Source organism: Sapajus apella, unplaced genomic scaffold (assembly GCF_009761245.1).
Source record: "Sapajus apella isolate SASKATOON/1434 unplaced genomic scaffold, GSC_monkey_1.0 scaffold30, whole genome shotgun sequence".
NCBI lineage: Eukaryota > Metazoa > Chordata > Mammalia > Primates > Cebidae > Sapajus > Sapajus apella.
Genome location: NW_022436970.1, coordinates 21,269,691 through 21,288,657, shown reverse-complemented (window position 1 = coordinate 21,288,657; position 18,967 = coordinate 21,269,691). Strand labels below are relative to the sequence as shown.

General features: G+C 47.7%; 1 long non-coding RNA gene across 1 annotated transcript in view; it reads left to right on the top strand.

Annotated features, from left to right (window-relative positions):
- Positions 1-4,010: 4,010 nt before the first annotated feature.
- The window catches only part of LOC116561814, a 40,365-nt gene continuing 25,408 nt past the window's right edge, over positions 4,011-18,967 (top strand). Inside the window, exon 1 of the long non-coding RNA XR_004273619.1 lies at positions 4,011-4,096. This is a non-coding gene — a long non-coding RNA (uncharacterized LOC116561814). The remainder of the gene's footprint in view (positions 4,097-18,967) is intronic.

The window sequence follows — 18,967 nt, the reverse complement described above, 5'->3', positions numbered from 1 at the left end:
TTTAACTCGAAAAGTGTGCCAGCCTTCTCTATGAAAGTGAGCAAGTAATGAATGAAAGAATAAATACACACATAAAATTTAGAAGTCAGCACAGTACAAAATATTACCTAATGACTGATTATAATGAGAATGGCCATTTATAATACAATCATTTTTATGGTAGATATGATGACTGAAACAAATGATCTGCATAGAATGGAAGTAGCGTCTGTGTTTGGTATTTTGACCAGGGCGTGGCATGGTCAGGTGTCCTTTATTGGGGTGAATCTGTCTTCCTCGAGACAGTATCACCAGAATGGCAAAAAGGAACCCTTCTGATTTCGGAACGATCAATAATTGAAGGTGTGATTTTGAAATCTCATGCTCTGGTGGATAATGTAATCACCACTGTGTATCATTTGCCAGGGCTGCCATAACCAAATACTATAGACTGGGTAACCCATACAACGGAAATTTACTCTCTCTCAGCTCAAGAGGCTGGAAGTCTGAGGTCAAGGCATCAATAGTGTTGATTTCTTCTGAAGTGGGCCCATTTTAACTTATCTCTTTGAGGAGCCTATCTCCAGATACAATTGGGTTCCGAGGTAGAGGGCATTAGGACTTTAACATATGAATTTTGGGGCAGACACAGTTCAGCCCAAAACGCATAACACATTGCAAAATAGCAAACCACCAGAAAGTGAGACCCTATGGTAGAAGTTCAGTATAACGGCCTATTTTTCATTTCCTGCTTGTACCTATCACAGTACTAAAAACAGATTCAATGTTTGTGTTCAAAACCTCAGTTCAATATTTAAAAATTGTACGACTTCTGTTGTTCATTTGAAACGAGAGGATGTGCGGCAGGGTAGTTTCTGTAGGTAAGAGAAGAAGAGGATGATGTCCGTGCTGGAGCAGCATGTGCATGTCGGTTTCTTTGTTTATTCATCCACTGACTGAATTGCAGCTGTCTGCTCTGAACTATGCCCCGTACTAAAGGCAGACACAATTTAAGACCCGCTTTCTTTCCTCACAGGGCTCACATACCAAGGTGAACATGTAAAGAATGGTAAAGAAAATGTGGTACATCTACAGCATGGAATACTATGCAGCCATATAAAAGAACAAGATTGTGTCCTTTGTAGGGACATGAATGGAGTGCAGGCCATTATCCTTAGCAAACTAATGCAGGAACAGGAAACCAAATACTGCATGTTCTTACTTGTAAGTGGGAGCTCAACGATGAAAACACATGGACACAAAGGAAAACAACACACCCTGGGGCTATCCTCTCTTACGCAAATAAACTGTCTCCCATCCTCTTGTTACAAGATAAACAACAGAAGTCGTACTTTTAAAAATACTGAACTGAGGCTTTGGGCACAAACCGTCGAGTTCATTTTTAGTACTGTTCATTTTAAGAAATTAAAAAATTAGAAAAATAACGAATGGGTTCTGGGCGCCTAACACCTGGGTGACGGAATAATCTGTGCACCAAACCCCTATAACACAGGTTTACCTATGCAACAAACCTGCACGTGTACTCCTGAACCTAAAATAAAAGTTAAAAAAGAATGAAAGCTGTTAACTCATTTAACAAACCTCTGATAACCACCCACTGGGTATCATATCTTCTGGGTGCTTGAGACGTATCTCTGCATGGGAAGGACATGGGGCCGCTTGGATTCTCTCTGAGGGAGACAGTTGGTGAATAATAAAGGCCATAAATACGTATGCCATAGAGTGTCAGAAGATGTTGAGTCAATGCAGTCAGGAAATTGAGCCAGGAAAGGGCTGAGGAGTGTGGCAGCACCGTTCACAGTAGGGTGGTCACGGAGTCTCTGGGACGGGGTAACTAATGCAGAGAAACTTGAAGGAAGCAAGAGAGGTGAGCACATGAGTATCCAGCTGGGGACAGAGAAAGGAGGGGGCTTACAGTCAGCAGGAAGAGCCAGTCCAGACGCCCCCACAGAGTGTCCCTGATGTGTCCCAGGACCCAAGGATCCCTGTGCGGAGGGAGCTCGGGGGAGAGGGCAGAGGAATGGAATACTGTCTAGAAAGTGATGGGAGTTCATAGCAAGAGGGGCTTTTTTTTGGTTATTGTGAAGAATTTGGATTTTTTTTTTTCTTCTGAATGAAATGGGAAGTCAATGGAAGGTTAAGAGCAAAGTAGAGCTGTGGAATGAAATTGGCATTAAAAGGGTCCCTTTAACCACCTATTGTGCTGAGTCTAGACTGGGGATGGGGACAGAGATGCAGGCAGGGAAGGCAGTGAGAAGGTAACAGCAGCAACCCCGGAGAGAGGCCTGGAGAAGCTCGCGGGGCATTGGAAGGGGAGACGGTGAGATGCGACTGGATTCTTGGACACACGGTGAAGCAGAGTCAACCTGATTTGCTGGTCGATTTAAGGAAGGGCAAGAGAAAGAGAGGCAACAGAGATTATGCACAGGCGATTATTTTCTTCCCGGAGCAACTTAAATAGTTGAATTTCTTTCAACTTAGGAAAGTCTGTGTGAAGAGCAGGTTCAGGCTGGACACGTTCAGTTTGCAAATCAATTAGATATTTTGATGGCCGTGGAGGGTAGGCAATGGCTAAATTCACCTAGAATTCAGGGGAAATGCCAAGGCGAGAGAGAGATTTGGAAGTCACTGGTCTTTAGATGGCATTTAAACCCATTGAGATGGGATTGGAAGGCCAAGAGGGTATAGTAGACACCAGCTCACTAAGGACAGGGCTCTGGTGAATTTCAGCATTAGGAATTCCAGGGGCCAGTGGGAAGTGGAGACGGTCAGTGGACTGGAAGCTGACGACAGAGGGTGACCAGAAGTGCTCATTTGCTCTCATGTCAGGTAGGCTGTGGGCTGGGAACAGACCTGTGGCTCCATCCACAGCCAGGCTGCTCTAGAGGATAGAAAATCGCCATTAAATTAACCAGGCGAAGAAGTCACTGCAGAGGATGCTAAGATCCAAATTGTCTGGGGGTTTGCATTGCTCACTACCATCTTGAATTTAGTTCCCAGGAGGCAAAGGAACTTGTGGAAAGCACACAGCTTGTAGAATAACCTGCCGGCCCAGCCGCCCACGGGGGGCCTTCACGTGCCACTGTGGCCCCAATGCAACCTGGACTTTTGAAGGCATAGACAATTAAGTGAGGTCACGATCAGAGCGAAAGCTTCCCATTGAAGGCCCTGTTTCACAAAATGATTCACCCACGGGCTGTCACAGATGTCAAGGACAGGGTTCCCTCCAAGGGAGGGAATGCTTTAGGAAAATGCCTCACTGGAAATATTGTCAACATCCTGACAGGTGCGTGCAGGGGCCAAACACAATAGATACAGAAGGAGAGAGGCCTTGTTCTCAGGGACAAAGCCCTTTTCTTGTGATTGTCTAAAGAACAGCGCTAAGATGGGGACAGAAACATCCAAAGGTGTTTCTTGGGTTTTATGGCCCTTAGAAGAAACTGCCTACACGAGATGCCCTCGCTTTGTGCTGGTCTCCCACAGAGAAGGCTCACCAATTTTCAGATTCTCAAATTCCCCATGAAAGGAGTTATTTTTGTCAGAGAGGGAATTGTAAGTGGGTCCTTGAAGTCGAATTCGCCATTGTTGTTCTCCTTTGACCTGGGCCTGCCGGCGATGCTGCAGAAAGACGTGATTGAAGAAGGGGCAGGAGATCCCAGCACAGGAGCCTGTGTGTCTTAGAAGAAAGCAGTTTGGTAATGATTTTCAATTAGAAAAGTTTTATTGGATAGACTTCATCCTCCTTCACCTAGTTAGAAACTTCATGGAGTGTGGGTGAAACCAAAAGTCAAGGGAAATAGGAATCCTGCTTTTCCACCGAACACAGAATGGCCTACCAGTGCTATGACTTTGTTACGTGCTCTAAGTAGGGTCGATTATTTTGGTAACCACTATGTATCCCCAGGACTTGAATAGCAATTGTATTTGTTCATTGTTCCATTTAGAAAAAAACAAACAAACAAAAAACAAAAAACAATGCATTGGCTGGAATTGTTTCTGTGTTTCAGAAGAAATGAATGCTCCAGACCTGGGAATTGTTTGTGGCTGATGAAGAAATCGCTTAGATGCCTGAATTAATCTGTGTGGTGTCGGCTAGGTAGGCATGCTTTTATAAATCACTATAAACCTTAGTCCTGAGTCTGCAGCCCCAGCTCACAGCCTGGATCGGGGTGGTGGCCTCCTCTGGCCTTCGCTCTCGGCCAGCTTATCCTGGGAGGAGTGACCATAAAACCAGGGGATGGCAGGCTGTCCCTGCTCTGTGATCAGTGGTCAAAACACTGAGGCCTGACCTTCTGCTGATTTACTCCTGTGTGTCTTCGGGGCTGAGTTGTGGGCCTTGTGCGTCATTCCCTGGTGCCTGGATTGTCCGTGACTGGCCCTTCTCTCTCTGAGTGTCTCCTCTTCCTGATTCTCAGATCTCTGAACTGGCTTGGCTACTTAAGTGTCCACTGCCTGCTGCCTTCTCTACCCAGCTTGGGAAGAAGAAGATTGCCTTTCTCCCTGGCCTCTGCTACCGCCTGCCTCTCCGCCAGGCTCTGCCCCCTCCCTGCCTGTGTCTGCACTTGCTCATGTCACCATCCTTGCCACCTCCTTTTCCACAGTGCCTTTCTTGTTCTTTAGCTCACTGGGTTGCTGAACAACACCTGCTGTGATATTCCCACCACAGTCACATCGTACAGTGCCACCTTCAGCCTCTCCTATAACGACTGGGTCAGCATATTCCATGGCCTACAGTGGCTGGGAGAGAACACTGATGGGTGGCCCTGGCTAGCTATGGCAGGAGTGGTAGACACCGTGCTGGGGAGGAAAGAGTTCGATTCATCTAAAGGACGCAGGATCTGGGGCTTTAAACATATTTCCCAAGTAGGAAAGTTGATCTACCTTGTCAGGGAAAAAAAAAATGGTAGCTCACATGTAGGTCAGGCTTTTCATGTCCTAGGCCCTGTGCTACGTCCTTTATGCATGTGAATTCACCTGATGCACACAGCAACGCTGTGAGGTAAGTACTTTCACGATCTTCACGCTGCCTGCAAGGCAAGCATAGACCACCTAAGAAAGTCACTGAAATTGCACATCTAGGGTTTTGTCTCCCTGGGATTTCACCGCAGGCCTTTGGCTCCAGAGTGTGCTTCCCAGCCCTACCCTTTGCCAAGCTTTTGAGAGAAGTCAAATAAGAGTATTTACGAGAAATTTAGCAATATTTGAACAATGTCTACAGATTTGAACTAAAAGATGAAACGAAGCATGGCTGACCACACTCGGTCCATGGTCCTGCGTTGCTACCTGGGTCATAAACCATTAGGGTCAGTCCACAAGAGAATCAATGCAACTGCCAGTCTTCAGCCTCACATGTGTGGTGCGGAGGCGGGCTCTGTGCCTGTCTCTACCTCCTAGCTCTTCTCCTGTTGGGCGCCGTCCCGGGCAGCCCCTCTCTGAGGCTGGTCTTCATGTGATGTCTATGGAGAGTGAGTAGGAGCCCTGGGTGACCTCCTGTCTGCGAACTGCTGATCCAACAGAGTTCCAAGGAAACTCCTGTTTGCTAGTGATTTATCCTCTGACATCTTCCACCAAGACCTGCAGACATCAACATCCCTTACATGTGTACTTTTGGGTGCTGAATTGTGGTGTCAAAGTGCACAGTCCACCTAGCTGAACATTTTCTTTTCTTGCTTCTCTTTAAAGCTTCTTAGTGGCCTGTAATTCCAGCACTTTGGGAGGCTGAGGCAGGTGGATCACAAGGTCAGGAGTTCAAGACCAGCCTGGCCAAGATGGTGAAACCCAGTCTCTACTAAAAATACAAAAATTAGCTGGGCATGGTGGTGGGTGCCTTAATCCCATCTACTCAGAGGCTGAGGCAGAGAATTGCTTGAACCTGGGAGGCAGAGGTTGCAGTGAGCAGAGATCACGCCACTGCACTCCAGCTTGGGCAAAAAAGTGAGACTGTGTCTCAAAAAAAAACTTCTAGGTTCATCCATGTCCCTACAAAGGACACAAACTGCCACTTGTGTACCTATGCAACAATCTTGCATGTTCTTCACATGTACCCCAAAACCTAAAATGCAATAAAATAAATGGAAAAAAAGAGTAAAAAAGTAATACCAAAACAAACAAACAAAAAAACTTCTTAGAAAGTGATTTTCCTATAATTTGAAAAAGAGCAGTGAGCCAACAAGTAGCTCTTACCATTCTAGATTTCCCCAGTCATAGGACTGTTAGAATAAGTCCTGTGATTTCCGAAGCCTCAGTATTGGCGGTTAGCAGACACTTCTTAGGCTCTTTAAAGAAACAAAGCCAAACGGCGATACGAGAGCAGGCCCACTGCAGTCAGCCCCTCAGCCCAGCTCGCCTGAGGCCCCGCCACCGGGTGCTCACTGGGGTCTGGGGGGAGGTGACCAGGTACCACACACAGGCTCTATGGGGAGAGAGTTTATGAACGAAGAACAAGCCAACACCCATGACACTGCAAAAGAAAAGTTAAATACCTCACTGGCCACGAGAAAAGCAAGAACGTAGAAAGTCCGAGGTCAGTGTGAGCTTGACTGAATGGTAGGGAAAGGCTTCTCGGAGGAAGTGGATTGGTGGGATTTTTCCAGGTTGAGAGGAGAAGGCAATTTCTGTGGCTGGGGGGTGGCCAGGGCTTCCAGAGCCCTGCTCGCCGCTGGGGCAGCCCTGCAATGTTTGCATAGAACCTTGTTTCAGGGCTTCCGCCACACTGCAGGCCTTGCCCGTTTTCCAGATACAATTCTCTGTGTCTCTGTTTCACCAATTAATTTACACAAAGCCATACAGAAGAAGAAAGAGCAGAGTCCCGGTTTCCACAGTGGGGTCAAGAATGAGCCAAGACATCTACGTGTGTCTGAGCTTTGCAGGAGGAGGCACCTGGCCTGCTGGATGTGGAAGCTGAGCGGAGAGGAGATGGGGGGGAAGCTGGCTGCTGGTGTGGAACCTACTCCCGGAGGGTGTGAAAGGCAGGTGGGGTGGGGGTTGGATGTGTACTTCTGAGAAGACAGACGTGAAACCTGTTTAAGAAAGACACACCGATGGTATCAACGTGATGGGGAAAGGGATCGTATGAGGTTTGGAAGACAGCCAGGAGGAAATTATCGTGATATAGACGAGGAGACGCTTTGGGCTGGGAGTAGTGCTGGAAAAGGAGAAGCAGCCAGAAGACAGAAGCTGGTGACAGGCTGGGTGTAGGACTCGCTGAGGGAGGAGTAGGAAGGGTGATTCCCTGGACAACTGAGCAGGGACGGGGAGTCCACTTGTGGGGAAGTGGGCACTGCAGACACTATGTGCCTGCTCCCCACCACCAGGCCCACCCCTGGGGTGCCCACAGCCAGAACCCATGCACTGCACGGGAGCTCTCCACTAGGGAGTTGTCTGGCTCAGTGCGGAGAGGTTGGAGATGCCAAGGAGTGAGGGCTCAGGAGCAGTGCTCAACCCGAGAGGGTGGGAATTGTTAGATACCATCCCAAGTATCTGGGCCTTTCCTCCATCGTCAACTCAGAGGGGCCCCGGGAGGGGTCACCCTCTTCTTTTTATGCCACTGGCTGCCTTTCCCTTCCCTGCTCACTCCTCTCCTCCCTCCCTTGCTTCCTGGGATCCTACGTCCTGTCTGAGAGTCTGAATTTGGAAGAACCCAATCTAAGGGAGAAGAGCTCCTGGTTAAGACATATGCAAATTCGTGTGCGGGGAGTAAAGAGAATCCGTTTTAAGTTTACCAGAGGTGTTTCCTACTGAAAAGAAGGTGGTAATGATTTTCCATTCATCATGGGTTTGCTTTCCTTTCCCTTCTGTCCTCTGCTGAGCCAATGCAGGAGTGGAGAGAGAAGGTATTTCCTGAAGACATGGTGGTCTTATGCTTAGAGTTGTTATCCAAGGGAATTTGGGTATATTTTTAAGTAAGTGATATAATGTTCTTTTATCTGCTTCCAATATAAAAAAAATTCTTTCACCTTTGGCTTCAGTGTAGTCCAATGCCTTCAGAGACAAGCAATGTAGGACTTTAATGTTTGAGTTTTGGTGTATGCCTAACCCTGGTAGAAGAAATGAGGAAACCATGCTTATACTGATCAAGGAGCATGGCATTTAGAGACCTTTCCATGGCACCCCTATTTTATTTTTTTGAGATGGGGTCCTCCTCTGTTACCCAGGCTAGGGTGCAGTGGTGTGATCTCCTCTCACTGTAATCTCCAACTCCCGGGTTAAAGCGATTCTCCTGCCTCAGCCTCCCGAGTAGCTGGAACTACAGGCACCCGCCACCATGCCCAGCTGATTTTTGTATTTTTAGTAGAGACGGGGTTTCACCATATTGGCCAGGCTACTCTTGAACTCCTCACCTTGTGATCTGCCTGCCTCGGCCTCCCAAAGTGCTGGGATTCCAGGCATGAGCCACCACGCCCGGCCAGCACTCCTATTTTGTGTCTCTGGGTACACGATATTTACAGGTATTGATTGACTTACCACCTATGCAACTTACGACCATTCGACTTTACGACCACAATCGCTAGCCACGACTGCTCCGTGTCTGGCAGCGCAAACGTTGCCCAGCTGGGCGTACGACTGTGCGGACCAGCTTCCGGCAGCACTACCATCTCTGCGTGCACCATTTCAACTGTACATATAGCCTACTCAACTTACGACCAAATCGTGTTACAACCGGTCTGCGGTCCCGACCGTGGTCGTAAGTCGAGCACTAGCTGTACTGACCAGCCTGTGTGCTATATAAAGTTTACGGTGTGGTCTGCCTCCTTTTAAAAGGTGGTGTCTTTACAGAGGGAAAGGAAGTAGCTAACGTGGGAATTGTGAGTTCGTGTCGGGCTATTTTCTCTTCACTTCCTTTATTGGAATGTCTCCTGCTCGTCAATGTTCTGGGAGAACTGTGGAGCTAGTTTACCAGGACTTTTGAAGCTGCTAGTCAAATCTGGAGGTTTCATAACTTCAAAGTCAGATTCAATTAGACACAAGAGAAGTGAAACTGACTTAAAGTTTGGGGAGTTCTTTTAACAGTAGTGATGTGTGTTTAAGATGTCTGTTATAACACATACAGCCTTAAACTACACATGTTGTCTTTTTCTCCATAGATATGGGTGTGTTACTTTCTCTAAACCAAAATATGAAATAATTGAATCGTGCTTGAAAGTCCTGCGTTGAAGGGCTCAGAGTCCTGGCTACACGTTTTGTTTGTGCTCCTGATCACACCAAAGGGCATTAGCATAATTGAAAGAAAGGACCTTTTTAACTTGGTTACTAAGTCAAAACAGAGCCTGTGATGAGTGTGGAAATTTTAAGTAAAATCATTGACTTGGGGTGCCTGTGTGTACCCAGGATATCAGTTTCCGAAAGAACACTTGCTTTATGAGTGTGTTGGAGGCCTCCAAGCTGGGTCATTCCTAGAATCCATGCACTCATAAGAAGCATAGAGACGACAAAGTCCCCATAAGGATTATGGAATGCTTCATCCCAGGCTGTGAGGATGGGGAGGTAATAAATGTGTGCAAAAGCCTGGATTCCTGGTTTAACTTAATTTAAAAAAAACCCAGGCCCTCAATGTTTCTTGTCGGGAGGATCCTGCCATCTTTGAATGGTCTGCTTGTGTTTTTTTCTCTCTTCTGCACTTAAATCCATTTACCAGCACTACTAAGTTCGTTGTTCTTAAAACAATATTCTAAGCAAATCACTTATATGGCAAACGCTCCACGAATTTCCCAGTCCTATGCGTTTCACCCACGCCTCCACTCTGCCGCTGGTGACCCGCCCCCACACACCAGCAGGCCGCATTTTCAGCCACACTTTGTTTCCCTGGGTTCCTGTGCTCCAGTCCCACGGGGACCAACGGCCCCAAGACACAGGCTGCATATCCCTCCCTGGGCAGGGGCTCCGCAGCCCCTCTGCCTGTCCTGCCCACCTTCCTTTCATTCTGCTCCCCAGTCTTGGAGCCTGTCATGTAGGTCTCAGACTGCCTCTCTGGGTGTGGTCGCACTCCCACTTTGAAGGGGTGCCGCACTTTGGACCACTCTTCAGCTCAGCCAGTGCGACTGTACCCTGCAGGGTGCTGAGCCCCGGGGATGTGGAGTGGGTACCCCAGACTTCCCGCTCTGAGACACTGGAACTCCAGGAGCGGAGATGTCACATGAGGCATCCCTGCAGCTCTGGGGAGTGGCAGCAAGCACTCACCGATTTTCAGGGCCCAGGCAGATGGGGATGACCCTCCTGAGATGGCTGGGGAAGACTCCTGGGCGGGGGCTAGCCGATGGTCTCTTAGCAGGCAAGATCAGTTTCAACACGAAGAGAAGGTAGAGAGAGACCAGAGGAGTGCAGGCGTGGAGCTGCTTCCCGCATGGACACTCACTGCGGGGAGGGCGGACTGAGTTGAGGTTATTGATACAGACGATGCATCTCCCCAGTGATCCTAAATTTTGAGGTCAGGGTTATGTCTGTGTGTGTGTGTTTAGCATCACTGTTAAGATGTGACCGAAAAGTCGATGAAGGAGCGTTTCCTAAGGTTGACTAGAGAGCGCTCTTTGACTGTAAGGTTCATGGAGATTAACCTGAATGTCATTCCTTGCCGAGGCCTCCATGGTTTCAAGTCAGCTGGACTTGGGCAGTGGGAGTCAGCAGATCTGAGTGGCAGCTCCTACACGGTGAGCCCCGCTCTCCTGGGCACCCTGTGGGGCTGGACTAGCTGGGGCTGCAGCAGGCCTGGGTTGTAGTTGTGAAGGTGAGGGTGATGTCTAAGGAGAGCTACTCAGAGATTCAAGGAAAGACCTGTTGAGACTGGGAAGGGTTGCAACCTAGATGGAAAATTACTTGTTGGGAAGTAGCCCCAACACCCGGATGCACACAGCCACAGCCCAAGCACCGTCCTGAGCCTGGGTGACTCAGAGTCCTCCCTGAAGTAACTGCACCCTGTGGTCCACCCAGGACCTGATGTCCAACTGCTGGGCATGGCACACTGCGTGTTCTGCTAGGGCTTGTGCTTCTGAAAGGCTTCCACCTCCCCAGCGTCTGGGTTTCCCTGATTAGGACATGGCTTCCAGCTGGCCTGGGATTTTATAATGGACAAAATGCTTTTCACACAGGAGACTTCATTTCTCTCCTCCTTACTCAAACGGGGGGCTGGAATCAAAGTTTCCATCAGTGTGGCTGGTGAGTCATCCGAGCTCTTTAGATGGTTAAGAGGACAGAAGCTGATGCAAACGTTCCTTCCTCACCCCATCACCCTCCACCAGAGGCTCCCTTCAGCACACACGGCATGCATGCGTGTGCGTGCATGTGTGGGTGTGTGTCTGTGTGCATTGTATCTATTTCAAAAATCAGGTCTTGCAGTGCACACATGCACACACACACACACACTCTCATACGTGAATTTAATGGAATGGACTTGGTCATGTGAAGTTGTCATTTTGGGCTCATCAGAAGAAAGGGGGTGTAAAGCTCACAGAGGTGAAGGACACATGCTTGATCATGAAATAGGTTTGCTTAAAAAAACTAAGCAAAATAAACAGAATGCATTCCTCCCTAAGCATTTGAAGGTCCCTTCTTTCCTGGGACCTTCACTGCATCCCCCCAACGCTGGGTGTTTGAGGAAAATCACAACGTGATCCTTGGGTGTGGGCAAGTGTCCCCTAATGACAGGCATTGCATCTGCACAAAACCATAAATCAAATCTAGAGGCCGTTTCAAATAGGCTGCAGATGCAGAGGACACTGGCTTCCTAAGGGGCACTTTGCAAAGGAGAAAACAGAGGGAGATGCTTCAAGAACCATGCCACCGTCGCCAGCAAGCACAGAGGGCAGTGGGGCCTAGGGCACACCTGCCTGGCACCGGGCAGTCTTCACGGGCAGAGCAGTCCTGGAGATGGGCAATGCTTCTTCACGACTCCTCTAAATGGCTTAATTAGGATGTAACCGTGCAACGTTCCCTCCCTGTGTGGGATCTGGAACAGTGTTTACAAGGTGTGCCATATCCTCCCAGCCCTCACCCACAGCCGCCCATGCTCCCCCTGCAGCCCCACACCTGTCCTGCTTTTAACATCCTGGCCAAATCAGCCCAAGGATTCTTCAGAGGCGAATGTACCCCATGAAGCCTGCAATTACTGCTCCTGATTTCACTGTGAAAACTTTACAACGCCGCACTGAAAAATCTTCCCTTACCCTCCCATTCCTTCTAAGAGAACGAAAAAATCCATCAAATTAACACATCAATGAGTTGATTGTAATCTCCAGGGCTCAGTGTGGCACTCTCTAGCCTTCCAGACAGGAGGCCAGCATGATTTATCAATGCAAACCTAATAGCATCAATATGAATCTAACTAAAAATCAATATTTCATTACCAAATTGTTAGTGAGAATGAAGAAAAATTGCCAGAGTCAGAGCATTCTCTAGGGCAGGAGCATCCGGAGTTCAATGTGACAAGATGAGTGATGCGTGACTCTGGGCCTGGGAAGGACGCGGAGGACACGGGAGGACGGGCCACTGCGGCGCCCCAGGCGTGGGGAAGCGGTTCTCGTTGCCACTGCGGCTTCTTCTTTTCTCCTTTCTTTTTACTCCCTTCTTAGAAGGCAAAGACCAGTGCAAAAAGGAGAAAATAAAGAAGACATGGCCTTTAGCTGGTTTGCAGCAGGACCACCCTGGTGGGAAGGTGCAGGGCGGGCCCCTTGCCACCGGGGCCTCTTGGAGGACTGCCCCCTGGGATCTGGACAAGGGCTTTTCTTTCTGAAAACTCCACTGGGTGCAGCACACTTGGTTTATGTTGAACCATTGTGCAGACTGTATAGGAAAAACAAATAATGGTCTTGTAAATAAGTGTCCCAGGTTTGTGCTGAGAATGGCACCTGGTGATTGTGTGAGAAGCGGAGTCTCCCCTCACTGACGTGGGGAAAGTCAGGAAGGCTGTAATTTGGTCAGCAGATGTTTCTGTCCGAGCTTAGGAGCAATTTATGGCCACAGCGGCTCCGTTTCTGTTATCACTCAAATATCGAAGGGCATTTGTGGAAGAGGTGGGTTATCAAGTGGGAAGAAGGAAACAGCGTGAAAACACGTAGAGGTGAGTAACAGGGGACGGGGCGCCAGGCTGCACCCTGCGTGCCCCAGGGTTAGAAGGGGTCCTGGAGAGTGACATGCTCACGTCCTCCCGGATGGTTGCTGGTCTTCCCGGCACACAAGACTGACCGCATCTCAGGCTCTGGTGATTGGCTTTGAGTTAAATAACAGCAACACCTCTGAGCCTTGCCAGCAGGGAACCCTCTGGTGAGCCCTTCCCTCCCATCAGAGGAGGAGGCCACCTCGAGAGGCATTGGCTTGGACCATCGCCGCCAGTTCCTGCAAGACGGAGATGTGATGTTCTCTGTTCTTGTGTCTTTTCCTGCAACTGCACCCTGATTCTGCTTCTGTAAGGTCTGGTGTCTATAGCAGGATGGGGAGAGGATACAAAAACAAATTCAGGTTTATGATTCCAAACAAGACCAGGTTTCAGAGATGACTTTGCACAGGCTTTGTTTTATCAAAACAATCATTTGCGCAGGGGCAGTGTAAAAGCGTGATTAGAAGCTTGGGCACTGGAGTCAGGCAGACCTCGGTGAGGACCTCAGGCTTGCCACCTATCAGTGTGGTGATAATGGGCACTCTTCTATAACTTCCGTAGATCTCAGTTTTTCTGTTTATAGGGTCATTCTGAGGATTAAGTTAGATATGCATGTAAAGGATTTAGCACCCTCACTAAATTTGGTAAATGTCGGGTAAATGTTAGCATGGCTACTGCCGCTTTTTTTCTAGTGATGGTGATGATAAAACACACTGATGTATCAGGTTGAGTTCTTTAAATCTCCAAGTCTTCTGTTGCCGGTTTTACCTATTCTGTTGATATGTATAATGTTAATGCTTTTTGCTGTATTAGAATGTTATGTGTGAGTGTGCACAGTAAAATTATATGTGGTGTATTTTTGCTGCTGTGGTACAGTCTGACATGTGGTGTGTTAAATCACATCACATTCCCAGGGTGAGCTGAGAGTTTTGCTGGGCACTGAGCTCATCTTCCGAAGCCCAGACAAAATGCCTCTTGCAGGATATGTTAAGACCAGTCCTCGTCCTTGGCGGTCCTGGCTGGAGGTGCATCCAGCACTTGGTCTGACGCTATCTGGGAAGCTGGCTGTCTTTCTGACATTCCCCACTGGCCTGGTGACCTTATTTTTTAACCCCTTGCTTAAAAAGAAGTTAAAAGAAGTGTTGACGTTGATTAGTTTTGTAATAATTCCTCTGTCTGATAGGCCCTGAAATCACCAAAATCACACCAGAGAAGTGGACACACATTAATGGAGAAAACCACGGGGTGGGGGTAGTCCCTGCTGGCCGATGAGGGGCATCAGAGAGCTGGATTTGTTCAGTACACGTGTTGGACAACTGTGCAAGGTGAGAAGGGGTCCATTCTGACGCCTCTTGTGCTGGTGGTCTGGCGCGCACACCCGGCTGCACTGCACTAACCTGATTTCAAGGTGTTTTCCTACCTCTCACTCCATTTGACCCCTGCGTTGAGGCTACGAGGAGGGCAGCCACTGCCATCTTCAGTTGGTTATTCCTGCAGAGGTCTCAGGGAGCCTGAGCATGTTCAGGGCTAATGTCTTCTTCCATAGCTTTCAACTCCCTTCTGCCACACCGGCCCTGCAGAGCACACTGGCCAGAGCACTGCCTGCTGCACTGCCCAGTTTCCTGACTGTCACTTTGTATCCTGGCCAGTGCCAACAAGAACCTCTTCCTCCATCTGCCATCTCCCTCCCTCCACTCACCTAAGAGGAAGGTGAGGCATTTTGCCATTCTTTTTCCGAATATTAAAGGGTCTATGCATGCTGTGTAGGGGTGTTGGGATGAAAGAACTTTAAAAGAATCTTCCTGGAACTCCAATACCATTAGAGAGGAATCGGCAGCACTGCAGGTGACTAGTAAGACCGCACCCAAGGCGCCGTTTCCTGGACTGGCTCTGCTAGACTTCATGCTTTGCGGCTACCTTAGGGAGCAAGGATGTTTTTCCAGGATGCTAAACATTTTCCAGAGAGCAGAAGCTATTGCCACTAAGCCAAGGGTGCCACCAGAATAGTCACTGTTTTGCATTTCTCTTTTCTTGTGACCCGTTTCTTTTCCTCTGGTCTTTCCACATCTACAGATGAGACGGTTATAAAAGAGTACGTCCAGAGAGCAGAGGCGGAGAGACTCCAGAAGAGGGCTTTCGATCCCGCATCAGCCTTGCAGAAATGGTAGAAGCAGTGGAGTATACTCCGATGCGGAGTGGACCTGACTCTCACTAGGCCATTTAGAGCAAATGAGGCTCAACCTCGCCAAAAAACAATGTGGAGTGAAAATGGGAATCTTGGCTTCTGCTGCCAATCAAGCTTACAGGTGAGGCTGACTTATTAGAAGAAGAAATCTTGCTGTTTTTCACTTCTAGTCCTTCTTTCATTCGTGCTTGATCCCACCACAAACTCCTAGCCTTCCCTAAGGTTACCGTGTATAGAAAACTCCAGTTTCGAGGGAAGGCTTCCCTTGAAGGCTCCTTCCAGCCCAAGCCTCTCCTCTCACTGCTATCTAATTCCTTATGAGCTCACTGGTTTCCTTCTCTCTCTCACCAAAAATATCACCCTGATGATCCTTCTTCCATTCAACCATTGGCAGTCTTGAGTGCCATCTGTATGCCTTTACCACCTTAATATTCCAGTCTTTCTCCTCCAAGTCTAAAGTTACTGCCCTTCTGCCTGGATCCTTCCTTTTTACCCTTTGATCCACTAATTGGGATCTGATCCTCTGACCTCTTCCTGACACCACGGCCCTTGAGGAGCCTTTTTTGTAGGAGGGCTGTTTCATGGTCTTCAAACTCTGCTCGATAACACAAGAACTTCAAGGCCCCTTTGCTTTGGGTTCCAGAGACCAGGGACTGGGCTCCGCTTTGCACTCTCGGTCTAAAAAGCCTGCAGACCTGACATGTTCTGGGGCACTTCCAACTCCAAATGCCCTTTAAAAATGGCCTTCCGCTCCTCGGATTAGCGAGCTTGTGCTCCTTGCTCATTTTACCACCAGCAGTTCTGTTTCCACACTGAGCAGATGTCGCTGGGCCTTGGAAGCAACGCCGGGCTGTGCAGTTGTTCCTGAATGCCTCTCTGCCAAGGACCCCCCTGGTTTCCAGAACTCCCCACCTGGCATGTTTGAAACCCGAGGTTGTCTTCTTGTCCCGACCCTCAGAATCGCATCACCTTTGCTTGGTCTCTGCCCCTTTTCCTCACCCCGAGCCATATCCCATCTGCCCTGCTGATGCCTGTAGCAGCAATCTGTTAAAAACGCTTCTTTTTTTCTTCTCTTTCTCTTTTTCCTCATCTTCCTCTTCTCATTCTTCTTTCCTCTTTCTCTGAATTTAAAACATTCTCTTACTGTTTCTCTTTATCATGATTTAAATATTTCTATTATTCCCTACTCGGCTGTCATATGTGGTATGACAAATCCTCGTAAGGAGAAAACATGCAAGTTGTATTGGCAGCAATCATACAACTCAGATTTTCTTACACAGTCTCCCTTTAATTCTAAGTTTCACTGACCCCATTATACATCCTGGACTGTATTGCTTCATCTGGAAAATATTTTTACCATCACTACAGTTGACCTCCAAGGGCCCTGCAAACACCCTAGCTTCAAAGATTAACTCACAAAGAAGTGAAAAACAATGTTATCACATTGGCTGGTGCCTACTCAGAAGGGCCCTGACCTTATGCCTAGATCTGCTGCCTTTTACTCTCTGCTATCTTTCTTTGCTTTCTTACATTTCAGATGCAGAATGCTGTATTATTTTGCCCAGGAATAAAGAAAAATTGTGATAGCTTTTCCAGGGTACCTCCCCCTCCGTGGCCTATCTCAATGGATGGGTGTTTTCCACCTGCTTGCATTGCTTGGTCTTGCAGTCCAGCTTTGAGGTTTTTTTCTCATTTTTTAAAAAATGCAGAGCACTCTGTGTCATTTTCATTACTGTTCACACAAGGTTGACAAGGATTTGGAAGATGACATCATTGCCAATTGTAAAAGACCTAGCACATGTACAATAAATGGCTGTAGGCCTCTGCCTGTTCTTAGAAAATCAGGAGACCTGGAATTGAATGTTACCTCTGCCACTGACTGTGATAGATGTATTTTTGTCTATCTCAATGTTTTTCTATTTTTCATTTGTCTTTCAAAATTGTTAAATGGTGATACTCTACCTCTTTATATGTAATAAGTAGAACTCTACGCTATAGGATTGAGTATGTTGCCCTCTTCCTTCTGTCCCCTTCCTGGAATGAGCCCCATCCCTCAAGATGACCCTGCCTTGACCCTCATACTTCCAAACATTTTTACTTTCTCCAAGTACAAAGATCTCAGCTGGTATATTAGTTCATTTTCACACTGCTGATAAATGCATACACGAGACTGGGTAATTTATAAAGAAAAAGAGATTTAATGAACTCAACAGTTCTGTGTGGCTAGGAAGACCTCAATCATGGCCAAAGGTGAAAGGCACGTCTTACATGGCAGCAGGCAGGAGAGAATGAGAGCCAAGCAAAAGGGGAAACCTCTTAAAAAACCTTCAGATCTCGTGAGGCTTACCCACTACGACGAGAACAGTATGGGGGTAACTGCCCCCATGATTCAATTATCTCCCCCTGGGTCCCTCCCACAACATGTGGAAATTATGGGGGCTACAATTCAAGATGAGATTTGGGTGAGAACAGTCAAACCATTTGTTGTCCTAAACTAAATCATCCTGAGATCCATGACCACCAATGCAGGCTAATATTCCCAGAAATATTTCTACTTTCAAATAGACATTTGAAAACAAACCAACAGAAGTTGCTTAATTTCCAACCATGAAAGTAATACAGAAGGCCTTCTGACCAGAGGTCCTTTCTCAGTGTAGAGCTGTTCCTAGTGCCAGCTGCAGGTGGTGTGGTCAGCTCCACCTGGGCAGGGGGAAGGAGCTGGCTCCAATGTGGGGGGGTCACACACCTAGACCAGCAGTGCCCAGGATGCCGCCATCCAGAACCTGAGCTTCGGTCTCCACCCTATCCGTGAGACATCAGACAGAGTGCTAAGGACCCGCAGGAGGAAGTCCTGCCCCTCTGTTGCAGCCCTGGTTCACTGCAGAAATAATAAACCATCCCAGCTTCCTTCCCTTATGTCTGAAACTGGAGGTCTCTATGTGAAAGCTCATCTCAAAAGTTATACCTGAAAGACGTCAGTGCAGGACTAACGAAAGGACTGTTCCAAAGGGCTTTGCTTATTACTACTCTTGGACAAATCAACACGTGGTTCTAGGAGCATGTCTGCTCCTCTGCACACCTGCTTTATAAAACAGATCCCTTCTACTTTGTATACCTACCACTGATGGTAAAAAGATTGTTCTCAGGTTCACCCTTTACAGCTGAATAGCTCCTGTAGAAATTTCCCATTTCCATTTTGCTGTGTGATTGTCTCATAGGAGGGTTCCTAAACAGCTTTATTTGTGGAAAATGACAGCACTCTTGTATGCCATCACTTTGTGCTTTTGGGGTTTTCACTTAATAGAATTCAAGTTTGTTTTATCTTAAGCTATTTTATATTTTAAAGTTTTTGTACAAATTTGGTAAAGAAAGCAAGAGGCTTGAGAAGGAGAGTGGTTCATGACATCACTGATGAAGAAGCAGAAGTTTCTAGAACATGCCTACGTGGCTAGGTCTTGTTCTAACTCACAGGGGGCTGAGAAAGAATTTCATGGCCCTTGGTGTTTCTCTGGTTCCTTCCCTATGATGACTTCAGCATGTCATGTCTGTTTTATTCTTGGTTGTAATAGCATCCCTGTAAATGTTGGGGTACGGTAGTTACACAAAGAGCCCTGAGAAGAAGTGATCAGGGATCACTCCTGGGAAACGCTTGCTACGGGAATATGCAAAATGTTTAGGCCTTTTAATCTGCAAAGGGC